At 32.2% G+C, this 21,277-nt stretch overlaps 2 long non-coding RNA genes and 1 other non-coding gene across 3 annotated transcripts; 1 reads left to right on the top strand and 2 right to left on the bottom strand.

The window, feature by feature from the left end:
- Positions 1-9,641: 9,641 nt before the first annotated feature.
- On the bottom strand, positions 9,642-9,713 carry TRNAH-GUG (transfer RNA histidin (anticodon GUG)). Its single transcript has one exon. It is a non-coding gene; the product is annotated as a tRNA-His (tRNA).
- A 1,023-nt stretch (positions 9,714-10,736) lies between these two features.
- On the bottom strand, positions 10,737-11,378 carry LOC132599616 (uncharacterized). Its single transcript, XR_009566898.1, has 2 exons — positions 11,164-11,378; positions 10,737-10,960 (listed from the first exon to the last, which is right to left on the bottom strand). It is a non-coding gene; the product is annotated as an uncharacterized LOC132599616 (long non-coding RNA).
- A 5,128-nt stretch (positions 11,379-16,506) lies between these two features.
- On the top strand, positions 16,507-18,768 carry LOC132599615 (uncharacterized). Its single transcript, XR_009566897.1, has 2 exons — positions 16,507-16,706; positions 18,015-18,768. It is a non-coding gene; the product is annotated as an uncharacterized LOC132599615 (long non-coding RNA).
- The last annotated feature ends 2,509 nt before the right edge of the window (positions 18,769-21,277 follow it).

Below are 21,277 nucleotides of genomic sequence, written 5' to 3'. Positions count from 1 at the left end.
TTACCCATTAAACCCGACCCGACCCAATTCTCGTTTAATGAGGGAAAGGGTTTCCCTCATATTTTCCTCCTTCAGCCGCCCCCTCCCCTTTTCTCTCTCTTCGCTCCTTCCTCTCATCATTCTCATCCCCCACCACGCCGCCGCTCCTCTCTCGTCATTATCCCCACCACGCCGTTCCCTTTCCCCCACTCCCTTCCTTCATCATCTTCATCCCCACCACGCCGCTCATCCCCCCGCTCCTCTCTCCTTTTTCTTCGACTCAAACGAGCCAAAACCCTATAAATGGTCGCGGCTTGAAATCGTTTAGGACAGGCCCTGGGAATCGCAGAAACCCCCTAAGAATCATAGTTCTTGAACCCCCAAACCCCCCCCCCCCCCCCTATTTTGTAGTTCTTTTTTTCGAATCACAGAATCCCCTGAAAAAATTAAGGTTCTGAAACAAATTTTTAAAACCCTGAGAATCTCTAAGATATAAGTTCTTTTAGTCGCCTATAATTCCCTGAAACACGATTTCTGTTAGCGGTTATAAACTCGTTTTGTTGTCGACTCAAAATACTACATCAATTTTGTTCTTGTTTACCTTGGTGTTGTTGCGAATCTGAGCATCGCAAGCTCGAATTCGGTAGTGTTCGAGTGTAGATCGAAGATTCGCACTCACTTCGCTGCACCCGAAGAAGGTAATTTCCCCTTTCCCTTTTACTTTCTGTTTTATCTGTGTTTTTCTTAATCGCTATGTAGGTTTAAAACAGGACATCTGATTAGATCAGTTTGTTTTAATGAATAATCTGTTTGTTTGTTGATATTAATTCGGACCTAATCAGTTTTGTATGATGGTTTAATTATCGAGTTTGGCTCTGTTTATGTAATTACAAGTATTAGGGGTGATAACTTGTCTTTAAGTTAATTCGAATGTGTGAGTTGATTATGCTCGTTGATTTAAGTTGCACATTGCCGTGAATTTGGATAATTAGTTAGTAGGATATTCGATCTTGATTAAGTAGTGTTGTTAAGTCAAGCATGGTCAGTAGTTAAAATCTGTAACTGATTTCCATTTATTCCTGATTATGTTAGCAAAGAACACCCCCGTAAGATTTGATGTAGTTTGGTAATGACACAGTAATGTGGAGGACTGCAAATTCGTTGGATGAATCACCTGCAATTTTGTGTTATATTTGATTAAGACTTTCTGCCTGATATTTAAGACTGTGGCTGTATCATTCTTATCATGTTATACTTCCCCCTTCTTCTCTGTTTCTTTAATTCTATGAGGACTTGACTTCAACAGTGGGCCTGGTTAACCCTTCCTCCTAAACTGATCTTGATTCAGTTACGTCTATCACATTGATTTATAACCTTCGCGCTCCTTCGACTTGGTATAAAAATGCTAATAATACTCTCATGTGTGTCTCTGCCAAGCTGCTGAATCTCATCAAATTGTTTCATGGTATTACTTGCTTTCCTTATCTCTGGGCAGTGTTGTTGTTGGGTATATGCAAGCCTAATTGATGTTATTTTTTCATATTCTCGCGATCTCCACTGTCCCTTTCGGGACTTATTAATTTTGAAATAAGTTAAGGCAGTTGAGTGCCCATCTTTCAATAACCTCTGGGTGTAGTTTCAAACTTGGCTGCTAAACGAGGGAGTAGTTCAAGTTCTGGTCTTTCATTTGTTTAGTATGGTCTTGTTGTGGCTGTTGTTAAATCTGTCCATGATATGAGTCTAGGTCGATTGGTTGGGTATTCCAAAGTCGTAGAGTGTGTGTAGAAAGGTTGTTAAATGCAACTTGTAGCACCTGTGAGTCTACCTAGTGTTCTGGGAAATTTATGATACATGGTTGAGGTCCTACTTTGGTCAAATTTTAAGAATACATGTTGTATCTATCGCCCTTGAAATCTTTGAATTGTTTACTAGCTTAGTTATCATTTTGCAGAAGTAGTCGAATCCAATACGATATAAACCATGTCAAGGATAAAATTTGAGAAATATGAGAGGATTGCCATTCAGTTTGTATTTCTTTCTTTGTGTTGTGCCAGTGTCTTGGAACACAAGCAGTGGGATACTTGTTGTATGTTCAAAGTATCTTGAAGTCTTTTCGAATGAATGAGTAAATATGCGTTAATTAAGCCTTGTAGGTATTCCATAGTATCAGTATACACCTTTATTAGAATTCTGCATATGTTTGTCTCGTTGAAGTATGTTTATGAATGTGTATACATGAGGTATACTTAAATATACACTGTATATACATAATCTACGGATCCGTTTTGAGCTTATATTTTATATGTTTAGCCTTATTTATTGGTTATGTACTAATCCTTTCCCTTTTATTTTTTGCATGACCATCGCGTACGAGTCCCTCGGGCTCGTCCCTCCCTGAATTTAGCGTCGGACTAAAGGCCCGACGAAACATGATTCCTCTCGTGTCCCACCCCTGTTCGCAGCTAAAAATGAGAAGCACAAAAGTTCTGGGCCAAAGCCCAACAGCCAGGCACAGGCGCAGCAGCCCAAATATAACATGGGTCGAAGCCCAGTGGCATAAATAAGTGGCAACAATAGCCTAATCGGGCTGATCCTTCCGGATATTCCTCCCTTCACTCTGTTTTCTTCTTCTGTATTTAATTTCACCTTGTATGACTAACGTTTTGTTTGCTAATTTAGATGAACCTTAGTGAAATTTAATGGGTTAGCTTTAGTATAATGGGTAGGATTTAAGAAAGGAAATTCGTCATTAGTCCCATTTTTCTTTTCATGTTAAAACTATTTATAATGTCTAATATTTATTTTATTTAGCACAATTGATTTTCAAAATAGCATGACTTTATATTTAATTAGAGGAATCATATTTTATTTCTTGCGATCTTAATTTCAAAACACCACTAATACGCAAATATAAATTCAAGGATATTTTATAAATAACCCTTTCAAATTCAAATCAATCACGCATATTTTCATCTAAGCATAGTTATCATAGTTAATGAGAAATGATGAAAGGATAAAGAAATTCCTATTAGCTACTTTTGAATATATTCTTAAATCGTAGAAAAATCAATTAATATGTATTTATAAGCCTATTTTTATACAACATTATTATATTTTCTTTCAGAATCTTAGCAACATTTTGTGGACTTTATTTAAAATCCTCTCTTTATGCAAAAAATGTTCTTTACAAGTTTTATTTTTCAAAATAGCATCTTATTTAAAGCCTTAGCAATATTTGTAAAGTTTTATTTAAAGTAAGCACTCAAAATTCTCTCCCATACAAATTCTCACCATTAATTAATTAACCTAAGTTTGGTCGGATAACCGTAAGTTAACGGATTCTAAAGGATGCCTAACCCCTTCCCTTTAGGATAATATAGAGCCCTTACCTAGAATCACACTGGTTAAGCAGACTATTAATTGAGGTTTAGTTTTAACTTTGCCTTAGTTAACATCTAGGTGTCCTAATTCACCATTAAATTAATTAGGTGGCGACTCCTTAAAACAAAATAAACAGGAATCACCAATATGTCATACTCCTGAATTCAACCCGGTTAAAATGGGGTGTGACACAAGCAATAAAAGTAGATGAAACACACACTTAGCTAGTTGATTAACAAAAACATATCCAGGGTTAAAAATACTCACCAGGATATTCAGCAAATTTTGGTAAGATCTGAATATTGAAATGAAATTTGAAGCAAAAATAATATTAAAGAATGCAAGGTTTTTGGGACAATTTTCTGATTTATAAATGGAGATTGCAGCTAAATTACCAATAAGAACTAAGGAACGGAATGAAAAACTACTACTGATTTGGCATTGAACTAAGGAGCTTAATTCCTATTCAGACATATGCTCCTCTATTGCAACTGGGACATTTTCATAATCAACATCAAAAAATTGATCAAAATCTTGTTGTTGGTATGGTCATTCTCGTACATTTCTCCTTCATCAGGCTCTCCCATGTCAAACAAATCTCTTGGCTTTAAATGTACAACCACACTCCATCCTTCATCAGTTTCATCATCAACATAATAGACCATATTTGCTTGAGATGCTTCAATATAAGGATCATGATCCTCACGATCGCCGGTGTGAATCAATCTAGAAAAATTGACACAATTAAAATTCCAAGCATCTCTTTTGAACCCTCTACCCCGAGTAGTGTCAGCCCATTGACATTTGAAGAGACAAACCATGAATCGACCATAATAATTAAGCTCAATAATATCTTCCACCTTCCCTTAATATGGCAAGTCTGCTTGCCTCGCATATCTATCAGCATTAGATGTAATACACGAGGTGTCAGAGGTAAGGAAAACTCCACTGTTTTGAGTTTTCGATCCTTGTTCTCTAGACAAAGTCCGAAATTTGAATCCATTAATGTTATAAACAGTGAACCTTCTTGCATTTGTCATCGGACCCCGCGCTAAAAACTCCAAATCAGTAGAGATTGTATTGGCTATATCCGGATTCATAATCTAAATAAACAAAATTAGTTCTGTCAAATACAAAATTCAGACAAGAAACTTAATTAAGAATAGACAAACATTTGACTACCATTCACTTACTCGCTTTGGAAACCAATCAGGAAACTCCTTATTAACTCTCTTTTCTATTTCTGTTGGCAAAAGTCTTCGACGACCTCTTGAACTCCTTCTTATGTGATCCCTAAATTCACTACGAAGGAGTTGACTGTATCAATTTAAATCACTTCACTCTAATGTTTTTGTCAGAATTCAAATAAATTTATATTTCTTACTCAATAAACGGCTTTACTGCTGCACAATTAAGTAACACATATCGATGAGCTTGAGTCTTCTCCAGTTGAGTCAAAGGGAAATTTGAGCCTCCGACAAGTTTACCTTGTGGAGGGAACAAAGATGATTCCTCAGGAGCCATGTTCTGATTTGGTTCATCATTTACACGTTTAGGCCTATTTACTCTCGACTCCATATCCTCAAAATAACGAGAATAAAGAGTCAGAGCTTCTTCAACTATGTAACCTTCAGCTATGGAACCTTCTGGTTGTGATTTATTCCCTACAAGGGACTTGAAATGGCCTAACAATATATAACCAAAACAAGAAGATATTAGAAAAAGCATTTACTTCGAAAGAAAGAATTTTGAATGTCAAATATTTACCTTTCAACAAAATACATCCACCGATAATGTACCGGACCACCTTTCATTACTTCATCCACTAGATGGACAGTTAAATGAACCATTACCGTAAAAAAGGATGTAGGGAACAATATCTCTAAGTGGCAAAGTGTGAGTACAATCCGATCTTGTAGCTTTTCAAGGTCCGAGACAGAATTATCATGTATTAGTCGAGACAGAATTGCACATCATAAACCCAATAAAACAAGCTTGCTGTTTGGTTTGAAGTGATTAATGAAACAAAAAGCTGATAACTGAGAAGTAGGAAGTATACAACAAACAAGTAGTAGTCATCATCTTTTGGTTGACCAGAGATTAGAACTAGTCATCATCATGAGTTGTCTAGCCAAAATTTGTTGCTTTACTTCAGAAATAAAATTTTACAAACTAGTCCAGTTAATTCCATTGTCTAAGTAGATTCACACACAAATCTAAACTAAATTTCCAATTTCTCCATAGATAAACACAACTACCTAAGTCGTAATAAGCTAGAATTTGAAATCTAACTCGATTCACACAAATACCTAATTTTTTTCAGTAAGCTACAATTCGACTATGAAATCTAACATTTCGCTGAGCAGAAATATGCATATTTCAATGATTGATACAAAAGCACAAAATCAGTGATAAGCGAAATGTGTTCATCAAATACGAAGAAATGCATATGAAAAAAGAGATTATACTACAGTGTTTGCTAAACACAAAACATAAGAATTGCAGATAATCAACGAGTTTAGCTAATAAGGTTCAGCATTTCTGTTTCATAATTGACCATACAGTTTTAAAGCCATATTAGCAATACTTACCCATATTTGATGATACATGACCACATAAAGCAATAATCCTGAACGTTCTAGTAGTTAATATGTTGTATTCCATTTTACACCTAAGTTAGTTAAGTTGTGCTCAACTTGAAAATGACAACAAAAAGTAGAGGACTCTTACTCCATTTTTAAGCCTTCTTTTATAATGAAATTATTCTACATTTCAGCTTTCTCAATGCAATCCGCGGTGAAATCAAACAGGTAAAAGCAGCATTTCAAACCAAAAGAGGTATTATTACATGCCTAAAATCATAGAATGTATGAAAACAACACCAATTACAAATGAAATTATAATCCATATCACCACAGCTAGCGAAAAAACATTACTTACAAAACACAAATGAAAAAAGAGAGTAATATAGAAAAAACCTAACTAGCGAGAACATTACTTACAAAACACAAATAATTCTGTACTAAGTTTATCAGTGAAATTCATGTTAATTTCAGTAGAATCAGTGGAAAAAAAACACAACTATGCAGAGAAAATCCACATGCAGGTTACAAATTAAATTAAATCACAATTTGAAGAATAAGGAAGAAGAATACCCCCAAAATCTGAATCCGTAGAAACTTGATGAACTCAGCCACAGTAGAAACTTGAAGAACTCACCGATTTTCTACATTGTATAAACTTACCCCCAAAATCTAAATTCGTATGATTGGGAGAATTTTAGAGAGAGAGAGTGGAGAAATTAAGTTTTTTAAAATATTTGAGGGAAATAATTAAAAAGCGAGGGAAGCTCAATATTTGGGCGCCTCTTTTTTTTTTTAAGGTCTGCGTAGGTTTTAACCCCCGCAAAGTCAATGGAAATTAGCGGGCCCTACACTAACCTCCACAATTAATAAAATTTTGTGGAGGTTATAATAACCCCCGCAATTGAACCTCCACAAATCTAGCATTTTTTTGTAGTGGTGCGAGAGGAACCGTGGATTCACACAATTAGTCATCGCGTTTGATTGAAAACTTAGTGGCGCGAAACTACTGTGTGTTGCTTTATAATTGGACGTCTCTAAGTCAGAATCCAGATTAGAAGCGACGACTGCACCTGTCGTCCGCTTGCTGACCCACAGTAGGGGCCTCCGACCCCCAAGGACACGTGTTGTTGGCTAAGTCATCGCGATAGAAGAGTTGGGGTGACCACCTTGAAGTACAATTTTCATCGAGCGGCGGATGAAATTGCAGACGACTTAAATACGCGACGAAATATTGTAAATAACATAGTGGTCTTACTGTCACGATCCACTGAGATTCATCAATTAAAAAATCAATATTAACTAGGACAAGAGAATCAAATCCTTTCTCTTTTACTAGTAATTGTTATAGCTACTAAAAACCTGCAAGCAAATAGCAACGCAGTCAAATTAAAGCCAAAGAAAAGCTTAAGCTTATAGGCTTCTGCCTTCTACTAAGCGCCGCGTAATTTAAAAAAAAAAAAAAATAATAATAAAATAAAAAATAAAAAGAAGGTAGCGGTGGCTGTTAAAAAGAAGAATCCTTCACGGACGGCTGCTGGATCCCTGAAATTAAAGTTAATTAAGTAATTTGAAAGAAGTTGACAATGAAATAATTGTTTATAATACTGCAAGTTGCATGGCACTAACATTTTGGCCCTAAAAAAGAAACCTTTTTCTTTATTAACTTTTTGGAAAGGTTTTTCAGAGAAGTTTGTTGGAAAGTTCTTTTTTAGAACTTCATTTGGATGCCACAAACACTTGTTTGAAAAATCAGAGATAATAATTTCCGGATAGAATATGGGATTATTTATATCATAATTGTGAAATTATATGTATGTTATACTCAATGTGTAGGATAGTATCAATGTGTAGACAGTAAGTTTGGGACAAAATAGTACAATGACAAAGAGACCTTTCTTCAAAATTCTCCCCCCTGAGTCCTTCAGTAAAGTCAAAGTTAAAATGGAAATTAAAAATTTATCCAACTTTATCTAGTGTAAATCAAAACACATGTTTTATAATTATACTCATATATTCATTTTTATTCCTTTAAGCCAAACACCTAGCAATAAAAATATAGCCATAAATTCATGTTTTATAATGGCACGGTTTGACCCTCAAATGGACTGGTCTATAATTCTTTTCCCATTAAATGGGTTGGTCTTTAATTTTGCCCTTCAAAATCGAACTTATACGTATAAAGCATAAGTTCTTTAAGGGCACGAGCATAATTTGTAAAAATTATAATACGTAACTTATGTCCCCTTAGATACTTTACCTAGTGCAAAACAAAACACATGTTTTATAACTATACTCATATATTCATTTTTATTCCTTTAATCCAAACATCTAGCAATAAAAATATAGCCATAAGTTCATGTTTTATAATTGCACGGTTTGACTCTCAAATGGACTGGTCATTAATTCTTTCATTAAATGGGTTGGTCTTTAATTTTTGCCCTTCAAAATCGAACTTATATATATATAGAGCATAAGTTCTTTAAGGGGCGCAAGCATAATTTGTAGATGTTATAATGCGTAACTTATGCCCCTATAAGTACTTTATCTAGTGTAAAACAAAACACATGTTTTATAATTATACTCATATATTCATTTTTATTCCTTTAAGCCAAACATCTAGCAATAAAAATATAGCCATCAGTTCATGTTTTATAATTGCACGGTTTGACCCTCAAATGGACTCTTCTTTAACTCTTTTCCCATTAAATGAGTTGGTCTTTAATTTTTACCCTTCAAAATCGAACTTGTACGTATAGAGTATAAGTTCTTTAAGGGCGCAAGCATAATTTGTAGATATTATAATGCATAACTGATACGCTTATAGGTATAAGTTCGATTTTAAGGAGTAAAAATTAAATACTAGTCCATTTGAAGGGAAAAAGTTAAAGATCAGCACAAAATAGGGACAGACGTGCAAATGACCCGGCTGATTTTGTTTAATGGGCTTAAACAACCCACAAAGAAATTCTTTAGAAAAAGGTTGCATTGTTTTGCGCGGATTGCCCTTCTTTTGGGGTGGTCTTTAAATTTTGCCCCTCATATGTATAGTCTTTAAATTATGCCCCTCATATTGTTGGTCTTTAATTTTTGCCCTTCGCATTGCAACTTTGAGCGTTCACGCAAAAATCATGAGCTTCTGAGTTCGAACCCCCGCTCAAACATAAATTAAAAAAAAAATGGCAAGACAAGGTTTGGATCGCGTGTATGTCGGACCCGGCATAAACTTGTTAAGGAATTACCAAATTTATGTCGGACCCGGCATACTCATGCCTTATGGGCAGACTTGGCATAAGTATGTCGGGTCCGGCATAACTTTGGTAATTCCTTAACAAGTTTATGCCGGTGGGGGCATACTTTTTAATGGGCAAACTTTTATACCGGACCCGGCATAAACTTGTGAAGGAATTACCAAAGTTATGGCGGACCCGGCATACTTATGCCAAATCTGCCCATAAGGCATAAGTATGCCGGGTCCGGCATAACTTTGATAATTCCTTCACAAGTGTATGCCGGTGGGGGCATAGAGAAATTTAAATTCTGTCTTGCGATTTTTTTTTAAAATTTTGACTGTGTGAGGGTTCGAACCTGGAACCCATGGGTTTTAGCCGAAGGGCAAAATTTAAAGATTTCACATATGATGGGCAAAATTTAAAGACCACCCCAAAAAGAAGGGTCACAGAATTGACCACAAAGTTGTGTGGCTGCTGGGATTCGAGCCCAGGTCTCCACGGCCACAACGTGGAATTCTTACCACTAAACTACAGCCACGTGATAGCCAAGGTGTTCAAGTCTAGGTATAAGTCTACTGATCAAATAGTACGTCCATATTGTATCAGTCCAAAACTAGTGGAAAAGTAGGTCAAGAAATAATTAATATTGATTGTTTGGAATAGGAATGTTAGGAATGATATGAAAAGAATTTTTTTTTCTTCTTTTATGAGATAAAAAATAAAACATTGAGATCCAGTCAATATAAAGTTCGAAGATAAGGAAACACTACAATAAATTTCATTATTTGTGACAAATTATTGTCACTTAAAATTCATATTTCGTAACGGAAAATCTTTCGTGACAAAAAAATATTCGTCAACCTTTCGTCCCTAAAAGTGGGTCGCTAAAAGTATACAAAGACAACTTAGTGTTTTGTCATTGAATAAAGTCATATTAACTACAAAATAAAATTTCGTCCCCAAATGTGTAGTATTTATGACGAACCTATTTGTCATGAATAGCGTAAAAAGTTGTAGCTAAAAACACTGTAACGTCGCTTAAAAGGTGGTTGTTACTGACAAATCTAATTTGTCACTAAATATAATTTTAGTTAGTGACGATATTGTGATTACGTCACTAAAAGATATATGTTTTGTGTACGAAAGAAAATTTTCGTCTCTAAATAATTAAATTAGTGACAGATTGGTTTGTCTAGCTAGGAAAGGCAACAATTCGTAGTTTTTTTTTTTTTTTTTTGACAAGACTAGTTCGTCACTATACGTTATCTTAATTAACGACAATTTCAATTGTCATCATATATTAAGTTAAAATTGTAGTTAAAAATATAATTATTTTATTAATAAGAAGGCCATTTTGGGATAAATTAATTTTTTTATTTAATCAATTTGAGACTAATGAAAATGTAAAAATACAATTTACTTTCTGTAAATAGATACTTTTGTGACCAAACACGATTGTTTTAAAATGTATAAATCTTCCACGATAAAATTATTTTATAACAAAATATATATATTTAATGTTGAGTATTTAAATCTGCAAATAAAAGACATCACAAAAATCCATACAAAATCAACTACTAGTTACATCTATAATTATTATGAGATAACATATGGGTCCAAACATTGAGTAAATAAAGTGAAATAATTCAATCATAAAAAGTCTAATTGAAATACATGAATAATGCTAAATTGAAAAAGACAAAGTATTTTGTTTCCTCATGTGCTAATGCAACGTCTGTAACCTATAAACTTCACTCTTAAAACACTTTTTGCATCTTCATGTACCTGTGTGAAAAGAAAAATATAATAATAACCTTAGTATATACTTTTTGTTATCAGGAGTTAAGCAAAATATATCTTCAAACTTTAATCATAAAACTAACATTAATTAGTGAAGCAAATAATAGAATGAGAAAGAAGTAATAAAATCTATACGAATCAGTAACAATTTAGTTGTCAAGATGGACCCTGTATTATTAAAAACATACCTCCTTATTAAAAGAACAATTGGCAAATCCTGTGGAAAAATTGCTCATTGTACCCGAACAAATATGCACCTCCTACAAAGAGACTAATAAAGTGACAAGAGAGGGGAGTTTCTTTTTTTTTTTGGTCAAATGGTAATGACCGTCAATTGGAGAAATAGAAATAAATTGATAGGAAAAAAAAAACCAAAGAGCAGAAAATACAAGTAGGGAGTTCTTCTTTCTTGGGAGGGTGTGTATTTGTATTTGAGTTGGACACTTCATATTTATCTTAGTGGCCAGTTGTTAGCGGTTTACAGGGAGGGAATGGGTGAGACAAAATTGTACACGAAAATATTGGAGGGAAAGTAAAATAATTGAAAGTTAATTTCTATTATTTTAATTTCCCTCCAATATTTTCATGTAAAATTCCCACAATTATGACTTCTTCACTTAAACGACTTCTTGTTAAATATAAAAATTATATTCCTATCTTTGATTTTTGTATTATGAATGATTTCAACACTTTTTACCTCACAAATTTCTTTTTGGACAAGATGTGAAACACTTTGATAATTGTACATATTAAATATAAGCTCCCACAAATTTTTATATTTAAAATAGACTACTTACAAGTTTAATAATGCAATTAAAGTAATTCGGGTGTGTGTACACATTTACAAAATAATTGAAATTTTTTATTGAATATATATTAGAATGATTTTTTGAGTTATGAAGTAGATATTAAAACATATAAAAATATATGATGTAAAGCATTTTTCAAAATATTTTATTGAACATAAAATTAATTATGCATATATGTGTTGATATCCAATTTTGACTCTGCACACATTTAAGTTAACTTATTAAGTAGATGTTTGCCATATAAACTAAATGTTTTTTTTACTTTATTTGAAATTTTTGAAGTTGGAGTTGTGTTTGATTATAGCTTTTGCAAAGAATATTTGGTTGGTTGAATGTACTGAAAGTGAAAAAAGTGAAAATAAGGTTTTAGATGTTTTCCAAATACGCCTTCAAGGGTATTTGAAATTTTTCATGGCCAAACGATGATTTTCAAATAAAATGGATAATTCTCATGGTTAGACGGGCACTTAAACTTTGTGAAACATAGTAGAAATATCTATTTATTATTATTATTATTATTATTATTATTATTATTATTATTATTATTATTATTATTATTATTATTATTGTTATCATCATTATTATAAAAGTCATAAGTTTTTTTTTTTTGTATTATTTTGGTGCTATTTTGCCATTTCATTTGACAAAATACCTTAATATATTATATATAGATTTTATATAATTTATGTATTAATTTTGATTATGTAAATTAATTACATATTATTTCCTAAAGTACAAAATGCATTTGATGTTTTGAAAATTACAAATCATTTTAAAATAAAGAATTGTTAATTACATATATTTTTAAAATTACTAACTTAAACTATTTACGGCTTATTACTGTAGATTTAGTCTATATATGGTATTGATTTATCTTTGTATAGTTAAAGAAGTTTGATTAATTTGATAAGCAATTCAATCTCAAATTTACTCCAATTTGGTCAATTTTTAAAATTATATTTGAATTTGGTTTAATTGTGCAAGAAATTGAATTTAATTTTAAACAAATTGACTATTATGGCAACTAATGGCTGTGATCAAAATAATTTTGACTACGAGTTAAATAGATTTTGAATACATTTGCAGGGTTCAAATAAATGAAATAAAAAATGATTGAGATAAATTATGTCTCGCAGTTATTCTTACCGATATAGTGACAGAATACAACAACAAAATCAATATACCCAGTGTAATCCCACATAATGGAGATATAGTGACAAAATCATGGCCAACTATTTGAAAAATAATAATGATGCAAAATTATGTAATAGAGCTACGACAAAAATCCTATCGTAAAAACTTTTCATATATATATTGAAACGATTGGCGCAGTGCACATCTCTAATGACCAGTTATTGAACATAAAATTAATTATGCATATATATGTTGACATCCAAATTTAGCTTTCCACATTTTAAGTTAATTTGTTATGCCCCATGAATTTTAAACAGAGTAGAAATATCTATTTATTATTATTATTATAAAAGTCAAAAATATTTTCATAATATTTGGTGTTATTTAACCATTTCATTTGACAAAATACCTTAACATATACTCTTACATACATTTTTTTATATAATTTGAGTATTAATTTTGTTTATGTAAATTAATTACATATTATTTCCTAAAGTACAAAATGTATTTGATGTTTTAAGAATTAAAAATAATTTCAAAATAAAGAATTTTTCTAGTTACATTATTTGAAATTACTAACTTATTACTATTTATGGCTTGTTACTGTATATTTAGTCTATTATGGTATTTATTTTTATCTTTGCTTAGTCCAAGAAGTTTGATTAATTAAATAGATACATAATTCAATCTCAATTTTACTCCAATTTGGTCAATTTTTAAAATTATATTTGAATTTGTTGTGCAAGAAATTGATTTTAACTTAAAATAAATTGACTATTTTGGCAACTAATGGCTATTATTGAAATAATTTTGGCTAAGAATCAAATAGAATTTGCTACAATTGCAAGCTTCAAATAAATGAAATAAAAATGATTGAGATAAATTGTTTCTCATAGTAATTCTTACCAATACAATGGCATAATCATGGCCAAATTATTGGGAAAACAATAATAATGCAAGATTATGCGATAGAGCTACAACACAAAAAAGTTATTGCAAAACTTTTCGGATGATAAATATATTATCTATTGTAATGGATTAGCGATAGATTTACTATTACGATTTTAATATAACTGGTCATTAGAGATGTGCAGTGCGCTAATCAGTACAAAAATTGGACTATATATACATATAGTCCAATACATATATATATATATATATATATATATATATATATATATATATATGTGTGTGTGTGTGTGTGTGTGTGTGTGTATTAGAATGATATTTTGTGATATGAAGTAGAAATTAGAACATATAAAAGATCTATATAATGTAAGAAAAATTCAAAACATTTTATTGAACATAAAATTAATTATGCATTTATGTGTTGACATCCAATTTTGACGCTCCACTTTTTAAGTTGATTATTAAGTTTCGTGAACTTTAAACGGAGTAGAAATATTTATTTATTATTAGTATTATAAAAGTCCAGAATATTATTTCATGTTATTTTTGTGCTATTTTGCCATTTCACACTGCAAAATACCCTAATAATATTATGTATATAATTTAAGTTTTAATTTTATTTATGTAAATTAATTACATATTATTTCCTAAAGTACAAATTGTATTTGATGTTTTAGAAATTACAAATAAGTTCAAAAAAGAATTGTCTAATTACATCGTATTTAAAATTACTAACTTATAACTATTTACGGATTACTATAGATTTAATTTTTTTACTGTATTTATTTTTATCTTTGTTTAATCAAAAAAGTTTAATTAAATAATTTATTTAATACATGATTTACTCTCAATTTTACTCCAATTTGGTCAATTTTCAAAATTATATTTGAATTTGGTTTAATTGCGCAAGAAATTGATTTTCATTTAAAACAAATTGACAATTCTGGCAACTAATTATTATGATTGAGATATTTTGGGTTGCGAATTAAATAGACTTAGGCTACAATTTCAAGGTTCAAAATTCGGCCTAATTGCCTAACGTTTGGCAAAATAGACCCTATCCAATGGACCAATCCGCTTGTGTGTTGCATGTTTATTGACAGATAAAACTCTAATTTTATTTTATCAGATCAAAGAAATGTCTATCATTTATGATCTTTTAATTTATAACTATGAGTGTTTTTCGTAGTCAATAATTACACTAATTAGCTACGAAATTTAAGTCGTAGCCGTTTGAAAATTTTATTTTTTGTGACAAAATTTAGTTGTGACTAAATTGTCGGTTAAATAGAGACAATAATACAATCGTCACTAATTGTTTCAACTATTAGTGACAAAAATGAAGGTCAAAATTAAATATAAAATTTTGTGGCTAAATTTTACAACAATTAACTACAAATACTATTTCGTCGCTATTGTATCAATATATTTTTTGTGATGAAAGTTTTTTGTGTCCATATTTAACTAATTTTAGGACAAAAAATGATTCGTCACGAATTAGGTACATCATTAATGACAAAATAATGTGTCATTGATAAATTTAAATTCGTTGCTAATAGTACTCAATAAATGGCGCCAACTCATTATTTGGTGGGAAAGTTTAGTGGACAAAACTTTGCTACGACTTTTTGTATTTTGTCACTAAAAGTATGTGTCTCATGTATTTAAAGACGAAATATATATTTCGTCACGAAAAATGGACAATTGGTGACGAATTTCGTGTCGTAGCTAGTAATTTCGTAGTTAAAAATCACATTTGTTGTAGTGAAATACGAAGGGAAAAAAGTATACGAGCTTGTCAATTATTTTATTTACTTCTAATAAGCTTAGATTCATATCCAAGAATGTATTTAAACAATTTAGAATCTACCTTAACGACATGACATATCGAATTTAATCCTAAATAGACCACACATGTTGACTTTATTGAGTACCAGAGTTTAAGAAGATTAAACAATAAATGTATATATATATATATATATATATATATATATATATATATATATATATATTTGGTGTGATTTTTTTGGTTCATTGGTTCATGGCCAGGCTAATTTTGTTTGTTTTCCAATTTCTCGAAATTTCCTCTTGTTATATTGTTCACCAATAAAACTTTGAATTCTAAGTTCCCAAGGTTTAATTCATGAAATGCTGGAAGCCTAGCTAGATACAACGACAATTATGAAATTTACATTGGCCCGTTATTGGATATTTATAGGGTGATCCATGAGAACGATTAGGTCAAGTGACATATGTTGTCATCTCTTATTGTAATCTTGTAAGCTTATTCTTTCGAACACAACAGTATTAGTATACTAACTAATTTATGAATGTGAACTTGGTGAAAGATTTGAAAATGCCAAGAACTTTAGGGATCATAAAACGTCACTCCATCATGTTATGATAGCTCAATATTAATTGAGGGTATGAGTTGTTGTCACTTCGTAAGGTATCTCACATTAATTGAGGGTATGGATATAGTGTACATCGTTGTGTATGGTATATATGTGATGAACATAGATGTACTTGCGCCCACCACCTCTAATCACTATTTAAAAAAGAAAAACTTATTTAAATAGTGCCTATCTAAAAAAGTAACCGGCAGAAACATAATATATATATATATATATATATATATATATACACATAGAGGGTTTTGCTAACCCACAACATGAAGGTAGTAGGTTAGCACCCTACCCACTTTTTACTTTACCTAAATACCCTTACTCTTTTTTACCTTAGTATTAAAATTAAGGGCGTTTCGTCATTTCATCAAAACTCAATTCATTTTCTCTCCGCGCCCAAAGCAGCCATTGAATCTGGCGGGATAAGAACCACCAGGCTGTGATTTTTCTCTATGATTTGAAGGTTTGATTCGGGTATCTTTTCTCTCCTTCCAACTGTTATTACTGCAATAATAGAGATAATAATTTAGCCATGGTTTTTCTCATTGCCCTCTCTGCTTTTCCCCCCTTTTTTTCAATTTCTCTCAATTTTATTATCGCCAATTTCTTTCGAAGCTTTTTCTTTATTGTTTTTCGGTGAACTCACCCTTCTCTTTTTCCTCTATCATTTCTTTTTCTTTTTCTTCCCTCATCTGCTGGGTATAACTTTATCTTTGATCTGTACTGCTAGACATTTGCAATACCGCGATTGTTTGACAAAACTCCATTAGAACCACGACTGTCAAACTTCAATACCGCGATTGTTTGCTCTAAAAATAATCACAAACATGTGTAATTGGAAATAAAGATGGAAGAATAGTTTATGTGATTGCTAATTCTCAGGATTGATTAAAAGTTGCACTGCTGGATTGATGCTCAAAATTATCACCGTAGTGAGAATCTAATTGAGGGCTGGAAGTTTGGATAAGGAGAGGGAAAGGGGTGGGGTTTTTATGAAATGACGGAAAGGTCGTTAATTTTAGTGGAGTAGTAAAGAATGATAAGGGTATTTAGGTGAAGTAAAAAGTGGGTAGGGTGCTAACCTACAACCTTCACGTTGTAGGTTAGCAAAACCCTATATATATGGGTGTAAATATTTTGGCCAGGCGGTCAAAGGTGTGACTTTTTCATAGAAAACCTGAGCTCAATTACACAATGTATAATCAATATATATAGATTGTATAACAATATAACATTTTGTTATGCTCCTATTATACATTATTATACATATTAGATGCATCTATTATACAACGGGTATATAATTATTATTATTATACAACGTATGCATACTTGTGTAGTTGTTTTAACCTCCAATTAACCATTAGAAACACTCTCTAGTCATCATTACACCTGCATTCCAAGATAATAACCCACGTGAAAATTTTTCGATTTCAATTCTGATCTGGTGAAAACGCTAATAGAGAACCCTTTGAATCTGGGCAGAGATGGATGACAGTAGACCAAATTTCTCCAACGATGGTGGTGGAATCTACTAGGAGGAAGACATAGAGGAAAATAAAACTCTCCGGCTAGTACTTAAATTGGTTTGATAAAATCAAATAAAAGAGTAAAAAAGAAAAAAGGAGACGGACTAATGAGAAGAAGGGAAGATGGATGAAGAATTAGGGAAACAAAGAAGAAACGAAAAGAGAGGAAAAAGCGAGAAACAAAGAAAAAGCTAACAGGTTATTTTTGTTTAAAAAAATGCTCAAAGCAATTTTTTTTTTTAAATGGCTTTTAAAGTTTGCAGTATCATCTATTGGAACAAGCCAAGCATAAACTCATACAAGATCAATAGTGATGGAAGCCACAAGAAGAAACTCCAGTGGAGGAGACGGAATTGTCAGGATCCGCCAAGAAAGAATGATCATGGCATACTCAGTAAACTTTAGCAATGGATCCAACAATCTAGGAGAAGCTAAGGATATGTTTTTTGGGATCAAATGGTGCATTCAGAATGGCTTCTACAACCTCATCCTTGAAAGTGACTTCATGTTACTCCAAGCTTCGATAAAGAAGTTTTTAAAATTTGCTTGCAAATCTACTCAATAATCAGGGAGATTAAGACATTTTTTGACTGGAACTACCTGGAACATTCAAGATTGCTATAGGGAGGCCAACAAAGTAGCTGACAAACTTGCGACTCTAAGTCACTCAACTCAGAACCCCAAGATATACAACTCTTTCGAAGAACTCTCAAGACAAGTGAAAGGACTTGTAAACATGGATAAATGGGGATATTCTAACTTTCGAGTTAGGAACAAAAAGATCAATGAAATCAAGTTTCCTGGTGTGATACGTCATGTATAGACTGACCCTCATCTTTTGGGCCCTTAACAGTGGTCATGAGAGTCTAGCTCTCAGTAAATGTATAAAGCCTTATGGTCTTAATTTTTGTGCATATCTCAAGACTAGTTCTTGTAGAAAATATCGTAAAGCAATGGACTTGTCCATTGACTTAGAAACTGTTTAAGAGGTTAGGCTAATTATACTTCAAGTACATGCTCCTTCTGGTTATTAATATACGAAGTAGGGAGTCAAGCCTAACCCCCACTGTGAAGGTGGCTTTAAAAAAAAGTGATTAAAAGGAATAATATTTTTTTGTTTAGAAATATTGTGTGTTGACACATTATGTAGAATCCCAATTTAACAAGGGTTTCTTACACAAATGTACAACCCAAATAAATAGTTTACACCCTGAATAATCGTATAATTATTTACACTTGGACTGGTCTACATATGTTTACATTAGAATTAAGAAATCAAATCTCTTTCAATGTCATTTTTTTATATTCTTCCCCCGAGCCACTGCAGAACCCTCTTCATTTTTTTTATCTATATAACATGTATGTATAAAAGTGCATATACACTTTGTATCATTATTATACAATACATATTACCTTATACACTATTATACATTATCTACATTGCATATATAGTGTATATTATTGTATATGTTATGTATAACCATGTATAAACAATGTATAACTACGTATAAAAAAATGTATCACACTGTTATACACAAAAGTAAGGGTGAACCAGGTCTTCTTCTTCATCAATTTTCCTGCTGTTCAAATTGGCTCGGACCAGTTCTAATAGCCACCAATCTATTTCCCAAAGATCTTTATTCACAAATACCATTTGAATCCAGAAACAAAAAGTAGTAGATGATGGTGCCACCTCATATACACTACAAAAAAATGAGTAATTTGCGGAGGTTAAAAGTTGCAATTTGCGGAGGTTTTAGTCTCTTATAGCAACTAGTGGAGGCTAAAAGCTCCGCAAATTGCAACTTTCAACCTCCGCAAATTACTATTTTTTTTTGTAGTGAGTTCGATGAAAAAGAAGGTGCTTTCTGTGAGTTTTCCTCAATTGAGTTACACAAATATTTTTGTGATAATGAAATCTCTGTAAAAATGACGTCATTTTTGTGATTAAACTTAAAGAGGACAAAAGAAGCATATGGGCGCGAGTATTTTAGAGTGACAAAATGATATGGAAGATAAAATAGGAAAAGAGAGCAGGTGGTATGTAACTTTGAGTCTGCAACTTAAATGACCCAAAAAGTGAAATTTGAGATCGAAATAATTCATAAAAAAAAAACGACATAAGTACGCTTTGTGCACTATTTTAGTGCGCAATAGGACTAAACTGTAACTTTACAGTTCAGTCCTATTGCGCACTAAATTTAGTGCGCAATAGGGTTTAATAAAATGGGCCCTTCTTCTTCCCCATTGATCGGTTCCCCCCCCCCCCCCCCCCCCCACCCCTCTCTTTTTTAAAAATCAAAACGCCATTATCAAGCAAAAACAGTGTGGTCCCACATCAAAAAACGTCCTTTTCGTATTTTTTAGCCCAAAAGTCAATATTCTTGGTATATTAAAGGCAATGAACAAGTTTCAAAGCTTTGATTTTGGAATAAAGCGGCGTAGAACTCAATTTCAAAAACTCAAAAGAACCTTCAATCTAGGTATTTCACTATGAATTTTCTATTACATTGTTAAATATATTATTCTCCTAAGCATGATTATTATATAATAGTTGCGGATTTCGGGAAAAAAATTACGCTCTGTTCACTGCCCCTTTTTTTCGTTATTTTTTTTTAATTTTTATTAGTTAATTTTTTATTTGTTAATTGTCGGATTAGCTAATTATTTATTTTTTAATTATGTATTAATTATTTGTTAATTGTTTGATTAGTTAATTGTTTATTTGTTAATTATTTATTAATTATTTGCTAATTGTTTGCTAGCTAATTGTTAATTATTTGATAACGAATTGTTAATCTTTATATTTTTATTTGTGAAAGATTTGTTAATTGTTTAATTAGTTAATTGTTTATTGTTTGATAATGAATTGTTAATCTTTATATCTTTATTTGTTAATGTATTTATTTTTTAATTATTTGATTAGTCCTAATTAGAAATTGAACATCCTTAGTTCAGGATTGAACAACCTTAGTTTAGGTTTGAGCATCCTTAGTATAACTTTTCGATAAAAGATTACATAATTAGTATTACATGTTAATGATTAATTAAAAATGCGTAAAATAGATACGACACCTCCATGGATCCCGACCCCCTTCATCTGGGGCCGTTCGAGCCAGAGGTATTTCATCTACAGCAGCATCATAGGTCCCAGCTAGTATGGGATGAGGATGCAGATGCCAGCCGCTTGTTCCGTCCCCGGTTGATGGAACAAGCATGGGATATTTTAGGCGCTCGGCCCCTACGTCGTCGCGCCTTAGATATACTATATCAGGGCGGTATCTACCATTGCGTCGCTGCTGGTCGGGTATAGCATGATAGGGCTCTTGTGAAGGTCATGATTGAGCGATGGCGATCGGAGACCCATACATTTTATCTCCGCACTGGTGAGGCCACTATCACCCTTCAGGATCTGGAGGTCATTTCTGGCCTACAGCTAGATAGACATGCGTTGTATATTGAGGCCTCAACAGATGTCGTCGCATCGGGAGGAGTTGACTAGGCTCACTGGTTTCACGC

The sequence above is a fragment of the Lycium barbarum genome, chromosome 6 (genome assembly GCF_019175385.1).
Source record: "Lycium barbarum isolate Lr01 chromosome 6, ASM1917538v2, whole genome shotgun sequence".
NCBI lineage: Eukaryota > Viridiplantae > Streptophyta > Magnoliopsida > Solanales > Solanaceae > Lycium > Lycium barbarum.
Note: the sequence above shows the minus strand (reverse complement) of the source record. Positions and strands in the feature narration are given on the sequence as shown.